We start from the raw sequence: 21,738 nt of genomic DNA, 5'->3' as shown, positions 1-21,738 counted from the left end.
TTGTATCAGAGTGAGTAGGTGCCACAGCAGTGGCAGCTGTTGGTCTGCAGACTGTGTCTGTGATAGTATCACTCAGGTTGACTGTGCTCATACTGTAGAACTGCACAGGCTTCAGTTCATAGTTACAAGAGGGTGATATCTCCATCATTTCATAAGAATCTTGGATCCTCTTAATCATGTCACTGAGGAGTGTGAATTTCAGCATCACTGCTGTACCACGATTACGTGACTGTAGTAATAGAGGAAGACCACTGGGTGTTCTGGAGTGTGGATCAAAGAAACCATATTTGCCTGATGTGGATCTGAACACTGCGATACACAATCCACTCATAATCAATAAGGCATACTGCACATCTGACAACAGGCAGCTCAGTCCTGCTTCTAAGCTGAGAAAGGTATCTACTGCCTCCTCTGGAGGTTCTTCAAATGTCCCATACCGGGAAGGCTGTGTCATGTCGACATCATACATAGACCAGCGAGCATCAACTTTGTCTGGCAGCTCATCGGTTGCCAAATGAATATTTTTAGGAAATCTTTTCTTGGCCTCTTTGTACATCACATCACCTTTATCCAAGACCAGATTAAGGTCAGCTGTAGTCATGTTTTCATTCTCATGAAGGAATGCAAGAAATGTGAGTGAGTTGCATGTGCACTGCTTGTTTCTGGAGTCTCCATATTTAGGATGTGCCTGGCTGTGAGATGCACAGACAAGTGTAATAGAGGGCTGGTTTTCAAGGTTCACTCTTTCTGCATGAGATGGTCCTGCCACATCACTGTGACAGCCTCTTTTCAAAAAGTCAGCATAACCCACCTGTGGGGCACTTGACACCTCATGTTGTTCATTAACTTTATGCTGCAGTCCACTCTTTACAGCATCAGCATAAGATACCTGTTGTACATGTGCAGGAACATGTTGACCTGCCTGTTTGACACTGTCAGAATTGGTCTTTGTAGACACACTGTCTTCTGCAGAGCTCTGAGGAAAATCAAACTCAGCTTGTTCACATGTTGGTACTTTGTGAAACTCATGAAACTTCTTCCAGCGTTGTTTTGCAGCTTGTGACTTTTTCTGCTTCCTTGGCATTTTCACACACCTGCAAGTGTTTCTTAGTCTTTAGAAAATATGTTCACAAGAGTGGCACACACCAGGAGATGTTGTCTTTGTTTTTATATTTCAGTTTTTATTTGTCTTAAACAGTTGTCTTTCGTTTGACAGTTTGTTCTTCAGTTGAGAGAATATTATGCACTCTCTTTATTGGCTTGGCATTTTTCAGCAGCAAGCCAAGAGTGAAAAACAGGTAGAGAGAAAATTTAGAAGAGAGAACAGGCAGAGCAGGAGAGACACGGCTGGGAAATCACAATCAAACCGTGAATTAGTTTTCTTTGTTTGTTCAGTTTGTTCTCAGGTAGAGGCAATATATGCACTCTTTATTGCTTTAATGGCTTGGCGTTTTTCAGCAGCAAGCCAAGAGTGAAAAACAGGTAGAGAGAAAATTTAGCAGTGAGAACAGACAGAGCAGGAGAGACACGGCTTTAAATCAAACCGCAGATTTTTCTTTGTTTGTTCAGTTTGTTCATAGGTTGAGGCAAAATATGCACTCTTTATTGCTTTGTTGGCTTGGCGTTTTTCAGCAGCAAGCCAAGAGTGAAAAACAGGTAGAGAGAAAATTTAGCAGAGAGAACAGACAGAGCAGGAGAGATACGGCTTTAAATCAAACCGCAAAAGGATTGTTGGTTTGGCAAAATTTCTCACAAACCACAGAGTGAAATACAGATGGAAAGAAGGCAGAGACAATAGGTGGAGCAGGACAGAGGATAGAGGGGTTGGGGGGTTGGGATGTGAGAGAGAAGACTGGAGATCTGGTCCTTGTTCTTCTTCTTCTACACACTCTGAACAAAAAACAAGAAAAAAAAATAATTTTATTAAAATTATATCACATGGTAATTGTATGAACTAAATGTGACTACTGCAAAAGGACAAAACAAATATTCAAGCTAAACTGTTGTCGGCTGCCATGTGCAAAAAGTTGCATAATTGGGCACTTTTTAAAAGAATAAATATTTAATTAAATTCAGCAATAATATTTTTAAATACAAATATGATTGAGTGAATCATTAATTAATCACATGTAGTGTGACTACAAAAATGTACGAAAAAAATATTTTAGCCCAATTGTTAAGCTGCACTTATGTGTATTTATTATAAAATTGTGTTTAAAAGGTCTAGCACAAAGTTTGAACCCATCACTTTACAGCTTATATTAGTCATATTATTTTTTTATTTTGGTCTACTTCTCTTACAGTATGTGCACACCTACCAGGCAAAGCACAGTGTCAGTCAGGTTCCTGAAAGAAACGAGAAATAATACGTTAGTTGTCTGTACAGTGTTATCAGACTAACAGAAATACAAAGCCCACACGACATGATACACTGAACTTCTAGTCATCAGGGTAATTATAGAGTAATATAGCACACCAACTGATACAGCAGTCATTTTACAATTCAAACTAGTTAACTGAAGTATTGCCACTTATGTAAGGCTACTGTTAGACTGTTACTAGCCTTAGCATTGCTGCTAGCGCTAGCATTCCGGCTAGCATTAGCACTTCAGTTAGTGTTAGCATTGCAGCTAGCGTTAGCATTGCAGCTAGCGTTAGCATTGCAGCTAGCGTTAGCAATGCTGCTAGCGCTAGCAATGCTGCTAGCGCTAGCACTCTTACTGTTAAAACTGAGCCACAATGGCAATAATAAAGCTAATTTCTTACTTTTGTCTCACTGACCAGCAAGAAATATCACAGGAATATTATTTTTGTCAGTTAACAACTGCTAAGGCTAGTGTTAGCACTATAGCTAGCGTTAGCATTGTTGCTAGCATTAGCATTGAAGCTAGCGTTAGCACTGCTGCTAACAGCAAAACGTAATAAACGTATATAAATGATAGCGAAGGTTATTCTTTTTTCTTTCTTTCTTCTTTGAATTGTTTTTAACTCTGTTGGACTTGATATGTGAGTTTAAATGTCAAACATGTATTTTTTCCATCATAAAAATAAAACACTGCAGTACTGAGTGTACTGTACTTACCACAGCAGAGAGCAAAGCGGAATGACGACAGTTGGTCCAGTGATAGGTTAAAAACAGATGAGGCGTTCAGGTGGTGCTTGGAAATTTGACCATCAGTTTGAACAGCAATAATGAGCATATACATGTCTGTGTGTTGGTCTCTGTGTGTGTGACAGACATAGAGAGATAGAGGGAAAAAATACACTATACTAGTGTACAAATTGGTCCTTTTTGCCCAAGTATAAGCGAATGAGTGACATACAGAAAAACAGGGCAACTGGCATTAAATGAGCAAATAAAAAGTATTAAATCTTGAACTGTTTTGTGGGTTTTATTTTAAGACTACTTTGAGTGTATTCGTGGGGAGATAAACTATACAGACTATAAACAGAGACATTAAATGAGATTAGGTTAGTTAAACGTTAGTTAAAAGGTGGGGAAATTAACTACAGACCGATAGATGCTGAGAGCTTTAATTATCCAGTCAGAAAGGATGATTTTGAAGTCATCAACTGACTCCAACTGCCCAGATCTGAAAAACCTTTGTGCCAATCACAATGCTCTACTTAGTTGGCATATACTAATTAATCTGTGGCAAAACCCTGTCAAATCTGTCTTATTGTACTTTTGAAAAAGTTAATCTTACTACAATCTAACATTTTTAGGTTTAACCTTGGCAGAGTGAGAGAGAGCTCGTTAAGCAGGCAGGTGTGAGCCTGCACAGACATGCACCTCACTTTTGCTGCTTAAAATGAACAGAAAAGTCAGGCCGAAACAAATCGTTCCCATATGAAAAGTACAAGTCGTATTGACGAAATTCTTTCACCGTGAGCGACAGCAGCTTCTAGTCTACTGAATTCTCAGTTTTCATGCCTGTGGAGTTTATTATATGGACGTGGTGACAGTGTAAAGACACCATGCTCTTCTGATTTTCAAACGAACCTTCTGAGCCATTTTAACATTAGAGTCTATGGAAGAGTTGGAGGGAGGAGGCTGCGCATTGGTGACATTTATGAAAGAACCATAACACCTAGGACAATAGTAAACACATTGGATGAAAGAGGACAGCCATGGCTACGTTTTGAGGGTAAAATCATACCTGTAGAGCAAACGCTGCGGACACAGCAGCAGTTTTAAAAAAGATTTTAAGATTATTTTTTTTGCTCCTCTCACTCTAGCAGTTGAGCTGTCTCACTCTAGCCCCAACATTCCGTCCCATACACACCCATTATAAACTCTGAAACGGGTGAAAAAACATCATGAAACTTAAACTGGAACTGAAGAAAAAGTATAATAGATATTGAAAAGATAAATACAAGTTGAATAGTTGAATGTCTTGTCTTCGTTTTAAAGTTTGAATGGTGGCTCTATGTGAACGTATGTTGAAGTAGTAAGAGTTTAAAAATGAGTAAGTTGAATGAGGATTTGAAGGGTCTCCCCATTGAAATACATTATAAATTTTTGTTGAATAAAGTTGAATAAAATTAAAAATATAAATGTTAAAAATATGAAAAATAGAATCAGTGTTGTCCAAAAGAATAGGAATCTAACGGTGTTTGAATGGTTTTTCTAAGTTGAACGGTTTTGAAGGAGTAGGATTACAAAAAACGTACGGAATACAGAATAAAATATAATAATAATAATAACTAGAAAGTGCATTTTCTGAAGAAACTGCAGTGTGAATGCTTGAATCTGAATGTATGCACTGAAATGAATTAATTGCTGAATTTTGAGTTAAAAATATTGAATGAAATTTTAAAAAAAAACAAAAAAAAAAAACCAGATTTAACCTGAAAACAAAGGTGCTGAACTGCTAAAAGCTGAAGGTTACACAGAAGCAGAAGTTGGAAAAAAGCTGAAAATGTTTTAAATGTAAATTAGAAAACCCTAAGAAATGAGAAAAGAACATTTAGAGTCAGAAAACATCTGAATGAATATTAAAAGTTCATATTCTTTGAATCACTGAATGAAGAAAATGTGATCCCTCCACTTTGATCCACACAGTTTAAAAAGTTTAAATGTCTGAGCTTTGAAAGACAAGATGTTGGAAAGAGAACAACGATGGCGACGTTTTGAGGGTAAAATGATGGCTTTAACACTGTGGACACAGCAGCAGTTGAAAGAGAAGTGTTTAAGATGAATCTTGGCAGAGTGGCAGAGAGAGCTCGTTAAGCAGGCAGGTGTGAGCCTGGTTGCTATAGTGACCGCACCCAATGGCTCCATACACACGACACAGACATGCACCTCACTTTTGCTGCTTAAAATGAACAGAAAAGTCAGGCCGAAACAAATCGTTCCCAAATGAAAAGTACATGTCGTATTGACAAAATTCTTTCACCGTGAGCGACAGCCATGTCTAGTCTACCTAATTCTCAGTTTTCATGCCTGTGGAGCTTATTATATGGACGTGGTGACAGTGGAAAGACACCATGCTCTTCTGATTTTCAAACGAACCTTCTGAGCCATTTTAACATTAGAGTCTATGGAAGAGTTGGAGGGAGGAGGCTGTGCATTGGTGACATTTATGAAAGAACCATAACACCTAGTACAATAGTAAACACATTGGATGAAAGAGGACAGCCATGGCTACGTTTTGAGGGTAAAATCATACCTGTAGAGCAAACGCTGTGGACACAGCAGCAGTTTTAAAAAAGATTTTAAGATTAATTTTTTTGCTCCTCTCACTCTAGCAGTTGAGCTGTCTCACTCTAGCCCCAACATTCCGTCCCATACACACCCATTATAAACTCTGAAACGGGTGAAAAAACATCATGAAACTTAAACTGGAACTGAAGAAAAAGTATAATAGATATTGAAAAGATAAATACAAGTTGAATAGTTGAATGTCTTGTCTTCGTTTTAAAGTTTGAATGGTGGCTCTATGTCAATGTATGTGGAAGTAGTAAGAGTTTAAAAATGAGTAAGTTGAATGAGGATTTGAAGGGTCTCCCCATTGAAATACATTATAAATTTTTGTTGAATAAAGTTGAATAAAATTAAAAATATAAATGTTAAAAATATGAAAAATAGAAGCAGTGTTGTCCAAAAGAATAGGAATCTAACGGTGTTTGAATGGTTTTTCTAAGTTGAACGGTTTTGAAGGAGTAGGCTTTGAAAAAACGTACGGAAAAATAAAATATAATAATAATAATAATAATAATAAAGATTCGAATAACAATACTGTGAATGCTTTTCAAGCATTCACACTAATAATAATAATAATAAAGATTAGAAGAACAATACTGTGAATGCTTTTCAAGCATTCACACTAACTAGAAAGTGCATTTTCTGAAGAAACTGCAGTGTGAATGCTTGAATCTGAATGTATGCACTGAAATGAATTAATTGCTGAATGTTAAGTTAAAAATCTGAATGAGCTGGAAAATACAGAATTTTTAACCTGAAAATAAAAGTGCAGAACTTTTGAAAGCTGATGTTCACACAGAAGAAGTTGGAAAAAGCTAAGCATGTTTAAAATGTAAATAATAAAAAGATGAGTAATGACAAAAGAAAATTTAGAGTCAGAAAACCTCTGAATGAATATTAAAAGTTCATATTCTTCTAATTGAAATGAACTTAAAAGATGAACAAACATTCTGCAGAAAATACAAACTTTAATATACAGCATGATGTTTTTCAGACATATACACATGTGTATATCATGTTTAATAGTATTACATACATCAATTTGTTTTGTATGTCATAGAAAATAACATAAAAATCTTAAGTCATATTTTACAGCTTCTTTCTGAAAAGGACTGGTAGAATAAAGAAAAATAACTAAATTAAATAACTAAATAAAAAATAATGAGCAACATATGAAATACATGAAAATTCAACTTTTAAAACCACAATCCTGAACCTTTAAATTGTGTTGGTTTCTTAGAACATGGCTGAACAGCTGTTTCTATCGGTCTACTTAATCTTCTGATCTGTCTACACATCTTTTTATTACTCATTCTTTTTTATGTTTTAATGTAAACAGAGTCCACACAGTGGTAAAAGAGAACTGTATAGAGATTTGTGAGTAAACTCAAATGAAAGCCTAAGGTGGTGACACAGTTTAACACATGCAAATAATCAAATAAACACATTAGTCCTTTTTGTGAACATGGATAAATAAGTATCAATACAGCATTGTTCAGCCATGCCACTAAATGCTTTTTTACACATTGTTTTAACCTGGGCTCAGACACAAAGTCCCAAATTTAGTTAGTCCCTGACTTTGAGTTGTGGTTATGACTAATTATTATACACAAGGCTTTATCTATCTAAACTCTAAGGACACAAATATGAAAAAAACTATACTTACCAGCTGATACCCCACACTACACACTAGGTGTGCCATGTGACCTGAAACTTTGGTACAAAATCATCATAATCATTCTGTTAACACTGTTTTTTAACACTGTTTGTGTTGCTGTTCAGCAGTTTAAAATGTTTTAGATTGGATTACATGGAATGAATTTGAATTTTCTTGGGGGTTTTTGTATGTGTTTCGTTCTCAGCAGATTTTTTCTTCCATACTGTTGAATTCCAGTTACCACATTTCTGGTCATATGACATCCCAAGTGCCCACTTAAAAAAATCCCCACAGTTAATTCAACATTAAAACAAAATAAAAAAAAATGTTAAATAAATAAAGGTTTGCTCTGTGATGAAATATTAAATAAGCATACATTGTACAGAGCACTAACAATGAAAACAATCCTTTAGCCTGTTGATCAGAGAGAGGCAGTCATTGTATCCATTTAAAACCTGTAATCACAGAGCACAATGTTTCTGTGAAACTATGAAGTCCCATATGATCCTCATCACGTCCAGTGACTTCAGAGTGGATCCTCCCTGTCATCCGGCCAGTGTTTGATGTGTGGCAAGCAGCACAGAAGCAGGATAGCTGAGGACTTTAAAAGAAGAGCAGAAAACGGGAACATATGTAGTTGTAAATGTAAATATCAGTGATACTTGTCTTGTCAAAGGGAATAAAATAATGAAAATGTTAACTTACACACTCATTTAGAGAGGATCTTGACACTGCACAGAGGAGGCACAGTCAGTCTGACAATGATGGTGATCTCCAGGGATGTTTTCCTGCAGCAACATTCCAGCCAACTGGCCGTATGATCCAGAGTAGTTGGTTTGTAATAAACAGAAAGGTGTATATGTTAGGTAGTGTGCACTCAGAGCTGGTCCTAAGAAACAAACACATCCTGTAATAAACTGAATACCTGTAGTAGTGCTGCTGCAAATATGAAGCCCTTCTATCATGAGTGGTTTCAAAGAAGGTGTTTTGGAGGCTCGGTCACAGAAACTGTGCAGTCTGTTCAGTCCTGAGTGTCTCAGCTCTGATGGGGATGGATCACAAAGGGAAACACCTGAGTACAGACATTACAATACACTCTAACACTCCTAAGGTCAAGTGAAAACACAATTTAAACACTTTACAAAGAATGAATACATGTTTTCATGGAAATTATGTCATTAACCCTTTTTGTTGTGAGTAAATCTCACCGACTGCTTGTGGGACAAGCTAGAAGGAGGACTTATCACAGAATCTCTCCTGTGCTCCAGATGTGAAGTCTCACGCTCTGATCGTATGGCGATGAAGATGGTGATGATGAAGCCTCTCTGATCTGTGGCATTACAGTTTCTAGCTGCTATGTGCTTCACACTGTTGGATCTTACATGTGAAGCTTGGAGAAGACACAGGAGGACTGTGTCTCTCTTAAAAAAGAAAAAGAAAAAAGGAAACCTAACACCCCCCCCCTCAGCTCCCACCTTAACCCCCCCCCCCCCCACTCAACTCCCCAACCTCACACCATCCAATGTCTATACAAATGTAGGGTATCAGCTGGTAACAGAAAGCAAGTGTTACATATGTACTACTTATGTAACACTGCTGAAACATTTCTGGCCAGAAATGTGCAGTTATCAACCCAGACCCACCCTGATGATTGCACTGGCCAGAAACATGATAAAAGCTCATAAAAATGTATGTTTCATCGAAAGATTTGTCCAAAAATATAATCGTATACTTTTGAAAAAGTTTAAAGTTTATAACAAACCAAAATAATAACATTTTTGTAAATAGTATTTCAAAATAGAGGCACACATAAAGTGGCTTAACTGTCATTATTGCTGTAATTAGGTTTGTTTGTTTGTTTGTTTGTTTTTTTAAAAAGCAACCTTTAGTCATTATTGTTCTCTCAGAAACAATGAAGAAGCTGTTGAACATTTATGTGTTGTGTAGGCAATCCTCTGGTCCACCCTCCCTCCCTCCCAGCCACAGTGAGACTGGGGCAGCCTGGCAGGATGTTGAAGCCTGGCTGCAGAGAGGATATGCCTACACTATTCATTTTAAACTGCTATATTTGATTTTTATGACATTTATAGGTTACTGTTAGTGAATTTTAGATTTTCTGTGATAAATAAAATTGTCATCTTTTACTGATATCATTACTTAATTCATGTAATTGTATTTTATGTAAACAATTCAACCATTATACTGCAATGCAGAGCGTCAACTTTTAAATATCGCTCTACTTTCTTAAGTCATTCAAAAATATAGATATTACTTACTGTATTCAAAGATCTAGATCATGAATCATCACAGGACAATACACAGTATACTGGGTCATGGTAACTATGGTATGTCTTCATGACTCCAGAATGGAGACATCGATCTGACTGAGAAATGAAAATTAGGTCAAGCAGTGTGTTCTTCTCTGTGGTAGGGGCAGTGATGACCTGTGCGTATCCCCTAGACTCAAACAGCTCCAGGATTGGTTTGTTTGCACTGGATAAAACATTCTCATTAAAATCACCACAAACTATGATGGGATGACAGTCCATGATCTCCAATGAGTCTAATAGGCTTACCAGGTTTTTCAGGAATGGCCTCAGAGTGTAGTCTGGAGGTCTGTATACAACTGCAATCAGAGCACTGACTGGTGCTTCAACCTTTAAAGCCAGAAATTCAAGGTCAGTTACATTATGGATGTACTGCTTTTCATGCACTTGAATGTCACTTTTCACATAAACAGCAACTCCACCACCACTTCTGTTTGCCATCTGGGGAAAGTTTGTGTAGGACAGGTGTCTGTTGCGTTTGAACAAATTGTAATTTTCCAAGTGGAGACTCTCTGCGACAAAAGAGCCCCGCAGGTGTGTTTCTGTTAGGCACAAAACATCTGCTAGACACAATTCATGGTGACTTTTGATGTCATTAATGTGAGCTGGCAGTCCCTCTGTATTATGATGAACAATGGTGAAAACCTCTGACCTGCTCAGTGTTTGCCTCACGTGTAGAAGAGGCATCATGTCATCAAGGTTGGCTTGTCTCATGTTCTCAAGCGCTGCAGTGATTTCTGGGTTGGTGAATATTTTTTTCTCCTCCATATCAAGAAGATACAGTCCACTGAGAGACGTCACTCTACTGACAGCTACGTAGGCCATGCCGGGCTCAAAAATGCTCTTAAGAGAGACAACAGCTGATGTAGTTGTCATACCCTGTACCTTATGTATTGTACATGCAAAGGCCAGCTTCACTGGGAACTGTCTTCGTACCACTCCTTTCTGCTTCAGATTCTCCTCTGCTCTCTCAATGTACACCATGTCGTCTGCTGGTGTGCGGTTATTCTTTCCAGATGTCTCATTATCCATTTTAAGTCCAAGCTTGATGATGTGTTGGTCGTTTTCAGAGTGAACTACTCTAAGTAGTATTCCAAAAGCTCCATTAACCAAACCATTTTGTATGTCAATGTTTCTGGTGAGCATGACACGAGCTCCTTCTGCAACTTTCAGTGTGTCTGGTAACTCGTTTTTACCTCCTTTCAATGGTCTGTCTTGAAGTGCCATTCTGCCAGTTCTAGGATCTTTTCTATAATCATCTGCATGGATGTCAATGATATGAGTGTGGAGCAGAGCCAGTGTTGCAGAGTTGTGTGCATCCACTTCTTTATTAGTTGCAAAAATGTGCAACGCATCAGTTGGACAATGGGCTGGTTCAGTTATGGCCTGTAACAACAAATCTCTATCTGCTTCGCAAAGCTCATCCAACTTTCCTTTCACACGAATTCTGTTCAGCATCTCTGCAAAGACAACATCATCTTTCTGACGCATAATCTCAGTCAGAGTGATCATCTGAAAATGCTCCCGCCACAGGTCGATCTCAGACGGGTCGTGCACACAGAGAGGTTTAGACTGTCGCACTGGGGGTAGCTGATAGAAGTCTCCGACAGCAATGACTGACATGCCTCCAAAGGGTCTCCGAGTCCCTTTGATCTGTTTGAGTCTTGCATCTACATATGCAAACAGATGTCTTGACACCATAGACACTTCGTCAATGACGATTATTTCAGCATTCAAAAGTTCTGATCTGACTTCATCCAGCTGATTGCCAAGTCCCTGAATGGGAGGTTTTAAGCTTCTAGGCAGCTTGAGAAGAGAATGCAGTGTTGTTCCAGAAATGTTAAAAGCTGCAGTCCCAGTGAAAGCAGTTAACAGGACAGTGGGTTTTGATATGTCAACGTCGTCTGCATATCTGGGCACTTTGCTCAGTATCTTAGATGCTTCTGAGTAGATGCATTTGATAAGATGTGATTTTCCTGTTCCAGCACCACCATTAATATAAAAGAAAAACTGTTCTGGATTTAGAGCACAGACTCTTTTAATGCACCAGTCTCTAACTGCATAAAATATGCAGGCTTGCTTCTTGTTCAGATTCTGAAACATCTGACGTAACAATGTGGGATCAATAGCAGGGGGTTCCCTGATGGCTCTGACTTCTGTTGAAGCATCAGCCTGACGGCTGTAGTCGGGCACATCTTCCTGTTCATTTTCATTGTCTCGCTCTCTTTCTTGTTCGACAAGTGGCAACCTTACGAGATCTGATTCAGGTGCCAGATTACACCATTCGTCAGTCACACCTCTGTTCTGCTCATATTCCTCAACAGCGCTCTCGATCTCCTCACTGTTTTTCTCATATTTTTCTCTGTTTCTTTTGACAATGTGTTGCACGTACTCAAGATGGTCAGTACCTGGTAGCTGTACACAGCCAGCACCATAGAAAGCCTGATAGGTTGGCAACGATGGTGTTTTCAGTTCGTGGTCTGAACGATGAGGAAGGTACAGTTTAAGCAGTCTTCCGTAATATTGCTCTGGATGTTTTTCTTGTGAGCAGCGGTGAAATCTGATGATAGCAGGCTTATTGTTTTTGCGCCTTTGCACAAACCCCATCTCATTGAGAAGGGGCAAAACATCTTTACCTTTTTTCTGTTGGCCATAGACAATCCTGCAAGTAGCAGCAAAGTCTGCCATGCACATCTCCTCATACTCTGGTGTTTCAGGTCTGGCTTTGTATTTGTCATTCAAAGATGTCATCCAAACATTGGAAGACTCAGGTGTTGTGTTGTCCAGAACTGACAGGGGACGACTCATTTTCACAGGATTATCATCAGTTGGAATGAATATTACAGCACGTGAGCATTGCTTCATGTGAAGACCACATGCACGAGCAACACACTCCTGTGCACTGATCTCTCGCTTCTTTGAATATGCCTGCATGACGGCTCTCATTTCATCGCACTCATTTACACTGTCCTTATGGGAGTTCTCAATGACAGTTTTCAGGTACTCAGATAGCCCGCCCTCTTTTTTTGATATATATTTCATTAAATAATTTGCAGCACCAAAAGCATCTAAAACAAAGCTTATGTCGATATTACTGTTCCAGGCTTCAAGCAGATGTGGATTATAGCCGTTTATCCAAGAGTCTTTTGGATCACGCTTTAGTATGATCGTACTCCTCATGTTCATTTTATTCAGGTATCTCTCATATTCTGCATGTGTCAACTTGCATCTTTCCAAGAGCTGCTCTAAACTCATGGAAGCAGTTTCAGGTTCATTCAGCAGCTGGTTCAGTGGTCTGAGCTTGTTCTTTGCCGTTTCTACTTCCAGTGCATCATCCTCACTGGGTCTTGTGATCATTGTCTCATTGCAGGGTGGTTTGGGAAAACCAAAACGGCACCCGGAGCTTAAACTCCTAAAGCACGTCTTTGTGTGGTTCTTACTGTGTTTTTGCACTTCTGTTACTTTTTTGTACAGTTCAGGTTGTTTATGTGGATCAGGCAGCTGAGCTGTGATGTATTTGTTTATAAAATCAAGAACAGTTTGCTCATCATCCTCCTCAAACACAGGAGCACCTTCTACCCACAGGAGGCAGTGTATGTGTGGGCTTCCTCTGTGCTGAAACTCAACTCTGTAAAAGTAGTCAATGACTTTGCCAAGTGGCTCTGCGGGAGATAAGAGTAAATCTCTGAATAATGCTTCAACTCTCTTGTCAAACATGCGCATTGTTGTGACAGGATTGCTTCTCAGGATGTCACACTTTGCTGACCAGTCGAGTCCTTCAAAATTCACTTGTTCACCTTGCTGCCTTGTTATTGCCTCGATCACTTCAGGCCAGCGCATTTCAGCAGCTGAAAATGTGCAAAAGAACGTGGGAGTTCCCAACTGTCTGATCATGGCAAAAAGATCTCTTGTTGTTTTCTCCCAATAGGCTGGGGTTCCTCTCAGAGGCTGCATGAATCTCACTGCATCTTTATTTCGCACCAGTTTCTCCACCTCATGTTTATCTTGTAACATGCCTGAGGTTATTTTTCTACCATCTCTGGTCAGAGGCTTTGCCTTCCTTAACTGTACTGTCATGCTGGATGTAGCCAAGTGTATTTCAGTCACAAACTGTGCAAAGAATAAATAGTTTGTGTCTTTGGCAAAACGATCATCAATGCAGAAAAGTCTTGATTTGAAATACCCACTGGGGGATACTTTGATCAGCCTTCTTTCATCAAGTGTGTTTTGGCCTGTAGGAAACTGCACAGGGAAGGCCATGGCCTCCAGTTTAGGTGTTTTGAAAAAACTTATTGGATTGTTTCTCTCTGCAGGAGCAACAGAGTAGATTCCTTCACTGAAACATAATATCTCCTCAGCCACATCAGGGGGCTGCAAACAGGACTCGAGTGCAAAACCACCATTAGTCAGTCCATCTGCTTGCTCTGAATCATCTCTCATCTGTTCATGTGATTGTTCACCATCACAGGGTAACATGTCAATGTCCTGTTCATTTATATTTTGTGCTTCACTCAGTGCATTTTTCTCACAGCTGTCAATTTCCATTAAATCAGCCTCATCATAATCGTCCTCATTCATGTTTTCATCATCATCATCATCTTCATCAGGAAGTGTTGGATCACACAGCTCAGCATCATCTCTGATGCTCACATCCTTATACTGTGGATGAATCTGCTTGAGTTTATGCAGTGCTTGCACAAGTTTAGACCAGCTTACAGTCTGAAACAGCTGATGACCTTTGTAAGACAAGCGTCTCTTCAATTTTATTCTCATGACCTGAGAATTAATTCTTAATCGAGGCAATGCTTCAACAGTTTCCTGTACCTCTGATGGGACACAGACCACATTTCCTCTAATTGCTCTTTGTCTGCCTTTGGGAAGAGGAATGATCTTGGCAAATGGTATGCACTTGGCTATGAGATGTCTCTCCAGTATGTTGAGATCAGACAGTTCAGGTGGAGTATCAGCAAGATCCAGTTTATTGGCAACAGCAAGCGCTGGCATGGATCCATTTTTAAGATGATCGTGGCAGGTGTGACAAATCCACTCTCTCTTTCTCTCATCGGGAACATTGCACTGCTCATTTCTGCAGTTTTCATCACAAACATGAACAAATCTTCCAGTCAAACATGTTGCAACCACATGTGGGTTTTTGACATACTTTGACCTTGTGCAGGGTCGCACTTGGTTTGGAAATGAAGCCTTGAAGCATACAGTACATGGGTATGATGGTCCAGCTTTGATTTGTGATTTGAACACAGATATGGCCTCGTTGATCACACTGTTGTCACTCTCTTGGGTTTGTCTGTTCACCCATCTGTATTTCCTTTTTATTTTCATTGCACATCTCATGTTGTGCATAATCCTGAATGCAAGATTACTTTGATACCTGTCTCGCATTAGTTGTTTCATTAGTTGTCTGTGTCTTACTCTGAATGCGTTATCACGTGCATAACGCTGAGTCACTCGAGATCTCTGTCTCTCTCTGAATTCAGGGTTTTCTTGATACCTTTTAGTGATATAGTTTTTTTGTTTTTGTCTAAATTCAGCATTGTCACAGTAGCGTCTTTTAATATATTGTTGTTGTTTCTTTCTGAATTCATCGTTCTCACAGTAGCGTCTTTTAATATATTGTTGTTGTTTCTTTCTGAATTCATCGTTCTCACAGTAGCGTCTTTTAATATATTGTTGTTGTTTCTTTCTAACTGTAGCATTCTCAGAAAAACGTTTTTTAACATATTGTTTTTGTTTCTTTCTGAATTCATCATTTTCACAGTAACGTCTTCTAATATATCTCTGTTGTTTCTGTCTCAATTCATCATTCTCACAATAACGTCTTTTCATATACTGTTGTTTTTTCTGTCTGACTTCAGGATTGTTTTTATATGCCTCGCTTGTGCAAGACTTTTTCTTTTCTTTGTACTCTTTGTTTGAAGCATACTTTTGTCGTTCTTTCCTTTTTTGGTTTTCTTTTCTCTGATTTCTGGGTTTCTCTGATGCCATTAATCTTCTTTTCATTTTGTGCCTTTGTTGTTTATTAACTTTTTTCAGTTTTTGTAAAACTATATCAGAAAGATCACAGGAAGCAACATTTGTTATTGCAGCATTTGATTGACATAAAAAAGCATCCCTTGATGGAAGGAAACTTAATTCACTGCATAGTTCTTCAGTTGGTATATTAGGAGGTTCATTCTGATCTTCATATGATGTGAACTGAGTCACGTGAACTTCTTTTTGTTTCACCGGTGGCGTACAAATGGACATTTGACAAAAGATGTTCTCAGTCAGATCAGTCGTTGTGTTTCTCCTTGGAGTAGAGGAGTTTGCTTCATCAACAGTTGTATCAGAGTGAGTAGATGCCACAGCAGTGGCAGCTGTTGGTCTGCAGACTGTGTCTGTGATAGTATCACTCAGGTTGACTGTGCTCATACTGTAGAACTGCACAGGCTTCAGTTCATAGTTACAAGAGGGTGATATCTCCATCATTTCATAAGAATCTTGGATCCTCTTAATCATGTCACTGAGGAGTGTGAATTTCAGCATCACTGCTGTACCACGATTACGTGACTGTAGTAATAGAGGAAGACCACTGGGTGTTCTGGAGTGTGGATCAAAGAAACCATATTTGCCTGATGTGGATCTGAACACTGCGATACACAATCCACTCATAATCAGTAAGGCATACTGCACATCTGACAACAGGCAGCTCAGTCCTGCTTCTAAGCTGAGAAAGGTATCTACTGCCTCCTCTGGAGGTTCTTCAAATGTCCCATACCGGGAAGGCTGTGTCATGTCGACATCATACATAGACCAGCGAGCATCAACTTTGTCTGGCAGCTCATCGGTTGCCAAATGAATATTTTTAGGAAATCTTTTCTTGGCCTCTTTGTACATCACATCACCTTTATCCAAGACCAGATTAAGGTCAGCTGTAGTCATGTTTTCATTCTCATGAAGGAATGCAAGAAATGTGAGTGAGTTGCATGTGCACTGCTTGTTTCTGGAGTCTCCATATTTAGGATGTGCCTGGCTGTGAGATGCACAGACAAGTGTAATAGAGGGCTGGTTTTCAAGGTTCACTCTTTCTGCATGAGATGGTCCTGCCACATCACTGTGACAGCCTCTTTTCAAAAAGTCAGCATAACCCACCTGTGGGGCACTTGACACCTCATGTTGTTCATTAACTTTATGCTGCAGTCCACTCTTTACAGCATCAGCATAAGATACCTGTTGTACATGTGCAGGAACATGTTGACCTGCCTGTTTGACACTGTCAGAATTGGTCTTTGTAGACACACTGTTTTCTGCAGAGCTCTGAGGAAAATCAAACTCAGCTTGTTCACATGTTGGTATTTTGTGAAACTCATGAAACTTCTTCCAGCGTTGTTTTGCAGCTTGTGACTTTTTCTGCTTCCTTGGCATTTTCACACACCTGCAAGTGTTTCTTAGTCTTTAGAAAATATGTTCACAAGATAAGAGTGGCACACACCAGGAGATGTTGTCTTTGTTTTTATATTTCAGTTTTTATTTGTCTTAAACAGTTGTCTTTCGTTTGACAGTTTGTTCTTCAGTTGAGAGAATATTATGCACTCTCTTTATTGGCTTGGCATTTTTCAGCAGCAAGCCAAGAGTGAAAAACAGGTAGAGAGAAAATTTAGAAGAGAGAACAGGCAGAGCAGGAGAGACACGGCTGGGAAATCACAATCAAACCGTGAATTAGTTTTCTTTGTTTGTTCAGTTTGTTCTCAGGTAGAGGCAATATATGCACTCTTTATTGCTTTAATGGCTTGGCGTTTTTCAGCAGCAAGCCAAGAGTGAAAAACAGGTAGAGAGAAAATTTAGCAGTGAGAACAGACAGAGCAGGAGAGACACGGCTTTAAATCAAACCGCAGATTTTTCTTTGTTTGTTCAGTTTGTTCATAGGTTGAGGCAAAATATGCACTCTTTATTGCTTTGTTGGCTTGGCGTTTTTCAGCAGCAAGCCAAGAGTGAAAAACAGGTAGAGAGAAAATTTAGCAGAGAGAACAGACAGAGCAGGAGAGACACGGCTTTAAATCAAACCGCAAAAGGATTGTTGGTTTGGCAAAATTTCTCACAAACCACAGAGTGAAATACAGATGGAAAGAAGGCAGAGACAATAGGTGGAGCAGGACAGAGGATAGAGGGGTTGGGGGGTTGGGATGTGAGAGAGAAGACTGGAGATCTGGTCCTTGTTCTTCTTCTTCTACACACTCTGAACAAAAAACAAGAAAAAATAATAATTTTATTAAAATTATATCACATGGTAATTGTATGAACTAAATGTGACTACTGCAAAAGGACAAAACAAATATTCAAGCTAAACTGTTGTCGGCTGCCATGTGCAAAAAGTTGCATAATTGGGCACTTTTTAAAAGAATAAATATTTAATTAAATTCAGCAATAATATTTTTAAATACAAATATGATTGAGTGAATCATTAATTAATCACATGTAGTGTGACTACAAAAATGTACGAAAAAAATATTTTAGCCCAATTGTTAAGCTGAACTTATGTGTATTTATTATAAAATTGTGTTTAAAAGGTCTAGCACAAAGTTTGAACCCATCACTTTACAGCTTATATTAGTCATATAATTTTTTTATTTTGGTCTACTTCTCTTACAGTATGTGCACACCTACCAGGCAAAGCACAGTGTCAGTCAGGTTCCTGAAAGAAACGAGAAATAATACGTTAGTTGTCTGTACAGTGTTATCAGACTAACAGAAATACAAAGCCCACACGACATGATACACTGAACTTCTAGTCAGCAGGGTAATTATAGAGTAATATAGCACACCAACTGATACAGCAGTCATTTTACAATTCAAACTAGTTAACTGAAGTATTGCCACTTATGTAAGGCTACTGTTAGACTGTTACTAGCCTTAGCATTGCTGCTAGCGCTAGCATTCCGGCTAGCATTAGCACTTCAGTTAGTGTTAGCATTGCAGCTAGCGTTAGCATTGCAGCTAGCATTAGCATTACAGCTAGCGTTAGCAATGCTGCTAGCGCTAGCACTGCTGCTAGCGCTAGCACTCTTACTGTTAAAACTGAGCCACAATGGCAATAATAAAGCTAATTTCTTACTTTTGTCTCACTGACCGGCAAGAAATATCACAGGAATATTATTTTTGTCAGTTAACAACTGCTAAGGCTAGTGTTAGCACTATAGCTAGCGTTAGCATTGTTGCTAGCATTAGCATTGAAGCTAGCGTTAGCACTGCTGCTAACAGCAAAACGTAATAAACGTATATAAATGATAGCGAAGGTTATTCTTTTTTCTTTCTTTCTTCTTTGAATTGTTTTTAACTCTGTTGGACTTGATATGTGAGTTTAAATGTCAAACATGTATTTTTTCCATCATAAAAATAAAACACTGCAGTACTGAGTGTACTGTACTTACCACAGCAGAGAGCAAAGCGGAATGACGACAGTTGGTCCAGTGATAGGTTAAAAACAGATGAGGCGTTCAGGTGGTGCTTGGAAATTTGACCATCAGTTTGAACAGCAATAATGAGCATATACATGTCTGTGTGTTGGTCTCTGTGTGTGACAGACATAGAGAGATAGAGGGAAAAAATACACTATACTAGTGTAAAAATTGGTCCTTTTTGCCCAAGTATAAGCGAATGAGTGACATACAGAAAAACAGGGCAACTGGCATTAAATGAGCAAATAAAAAGTATTAAATCTTGAACTGTTTTGTGGGTTTTATTTTAAGACTACTTTGAGTGTATTCGTGGGGAGATAAACTATACAGACTATAAACAGAGACATTAAATGAGATTAGGTTAGTTAAACGTTAGTTAAAAGGTGGGGAAATTAACTACAGACCGATAGATGCTGAGAGCTTTAATTATCCAGTCAGAAAGGATGATTTTGAAGTCATCAACTGACTCCAACTGCCCAGATCTGAAAAACCTTTGTGCCAATCACAATGCTCTACTTAGTTGGCATATACTAACTAGTGACAAACTATTAATCTGTGGCAAAACCCTGTCAAATCTGTCTTATTGTACTTTTGAAAAAGTTAATCTTACTACAATCTAACATTTTTAGGTTTAACCTTGGCAGAGTGAGAGAGAGCTCTTAAGCAGGCAGGTGTGAGCCTGATTGCTATAGTGACAATGGCTCCATACACACGACACAGACATGCACCTCACTTTTGCTGCTTAAAATGAACAGAAAAGTCAGGCCGAAACAAATCGTTCCCATATGAAAAGTACAAGTCGTATTGACGAAATTCTTTCACCGTGAGCGACAGCAGCTTCTAGTCTACTGAATTCTCAGTTTTCATGCCTGTGGAGTTTATTATATGGACGTGGTGACAGTGTAAAGACACCATGCTCTTCTGATTTTCAAACGAACCTTCTGAGCCATTTTAACATTAGAGTCTATGGAAGAGTTGGAGGGAGGAGGCTGCGCATTGGTGACATTTATGAAAGAACCATAACACCTAGTACAATAGTAAACACATTGGATGAAAGAGGACAGCGATGGCTACGTTTTGAGGGTAAAATCATACCTGTAGCGCAAACGCTGCGGACACAGCAGCAGTTTTAAAAAATATTTTAAGATTAATTTTTTTGCTCCTCTCACTCTAGCAGTTGAGCTGTCTCACTCTAGCCCCAACATTCCGTCCCATACACACCCATTATAAACTCTGAAACGGGTGAAAAAACATCATGAAACTTAAACTGGAACTGAAGAAAAAGTATAATAGATATTGAAAAGATAAATACAAGTTGAATAGTTGAATGTCTTGTCTTCGTTTTAAAGTTTGAATGGTGGCTCTATGCCAATGTATGTGGAAGTAGTAAGAGTTTAAAAATGAGTAAGTTGAATGAGGATTTGAAGGGTCTCCCCATTGAAATACATTATAAATTTTTGTTGAATAAAGTTGAATAAAATTAAAAATATAAATGTTAAAAATATGAAAAATAGAAGCAGTGTTGTCCAAAATAATAGGAATCTAACGGTGTTTGAATGGTTTTTCTAAGTTGAACGGTTTTGAAGGAGTAGGATTACAAAAAACGTACGGAATACAGAATAAAATATAATAATAACTAGAAAGTGCATTTTCTGAAGAAACTGCAGTGTGAATGCTTGAATCTGAATGTATGCACTGAAATGAATTAATTGCTGAATGTTAAGTTAAAAAAAAAATTCTGAACGAGCTGGAAAATACAGAATTTTTAACCTGAAAACAAAAGTGCAGAACTTTTGGAAGCTGATGTTCACACAGAAGAAGTTGGAAAAAAGCTAAACATGTTTAAAATGTAAATAATAAAATGATGAGTAATGACAAAAGAAAATTTAGAGTCAGAAAACCTCTGAATGAATATTAAACGTTCAAATTCTTCTAACTGAAATGAACTTAAAAGATGAACAAAAATTCTGGAGAAAATACAAACTTTAATATACAGCATAATGTTTTTCAGACATGTACACATGTGTATATCATGTTTAATAGTATTACATACATCAATTTGTTTTGTATGTCATAGAAAATAACATAAAAATCTTAAGTCATATTTTACAGCTTCTTTCTGAAAAGGGCTAGTAGAATAAATAAAAATAACTAAATTAAATAACTAATGAAATACATGAAAATTCAACTTTTAAAACCACAATCCTGAACCTTTAAATTGTGTTGGTTTCTTAGAACATGGCTGAACAGCTGTTTCTATCGGTCTACTTAATCTGTCTACACATCTTTTTATTACTCATTCTTCTTTATGTTTTAATGTAAACAGAGTCCACACAGTGGTAAAAGAGAACTGTATAGAGAATTTTGAGTAAACTCAAATGAAAGCGTAAGGTGGTGACACAGTTTAACACATGCAAATAATCAAATAAGCACATTAGTCCTTTTTGTGAACATGGATAAATAAGGATCAATAGTTTACAGCATTGTTCAGCCATGCCACTAAATGCTTTTTTACACATTGTTTTAACCTGGGCTCAGACACAAAGTCCCAAATTTAGTTAGTCCCTGACTTTGAGTTGTGGTTATGACTAATTA

The 21,738-nt window shown here is 38.2% G+C and overlaps 3 long non-coding RNA genes across 3 annotated transcripts; all 3 read right to left on the bottom strand.

Annotated features, from left to right (window-relative positions):
• Window positions 1–1,249: 1,249 nt before the first annotated feature.
• On the bottom strand, window positions 1,250–2,434 carry LOC143416508 (uncharacterized). Its single transcript, XR_013096891.1, has 2 exons — window positions 2,319–2,434; window positions 1,250–1,890 (listed from the first exon to the last, which is right to left on the bottom strand). It is a non-coding gene; the product is annotated as an uncharacterized LOC143416508 (long non-coding RNA).
• Window positions 2,435–6,708: 4,274 nt separating this feature from the next.
• Window positions 6,709–8,161, bottom strand: LOC143416507 (uncharacterized). The gene is made up of 2 exons (XR_013096890.1): window positions 8,070–8,161; window positions 6,709–7,965 (listed from the first exon to the last, which is right to left on the bottom strand). It is a non-coding gene; the product is annotated as an uncharacterized LOC143416507 (long non-coding RNA).
• A 9,122-nt stretch (window positions 8,162–17,283) lies between these two features.
• LOC143416506 (uncharacterized) lies at window positions 17,284–18,663 on the bottom strand. The gene is made up of 2 exons (XR_013096889.1): window positions 18,353–18,663; window positions 17,284–17,924 (listed from the first exon to the last, which is right to left on the bottom strand). It is a non-coding gene; the product is annotated as an uncharacterized LOC143416506 (long non-coding RNA).
• Window positions 18,664–21,738: the final 3,075 nt, after the last annotated feature.

The sequence above is a fragment of the Maylandia zebra genome, linkage group LG3, assembly GCF_041146795.1.
Source record: "Maylandia zebra isolate NMK-2024a linkage group LG3, Mzebra_GT3a, whole genome shotgun sequence".
Lineage (NCBI taxonomy): Eukaryota > Metazoa > Chordata > Actinopteri > Cichliformes > Cichlidae > Maylandia > Maylandia zebra.
The sequence above is the reverse complement of the archived record's forward strand: the minus strand, read 5'-3'. Positions and strand labels throughout refer to the sequence as shown.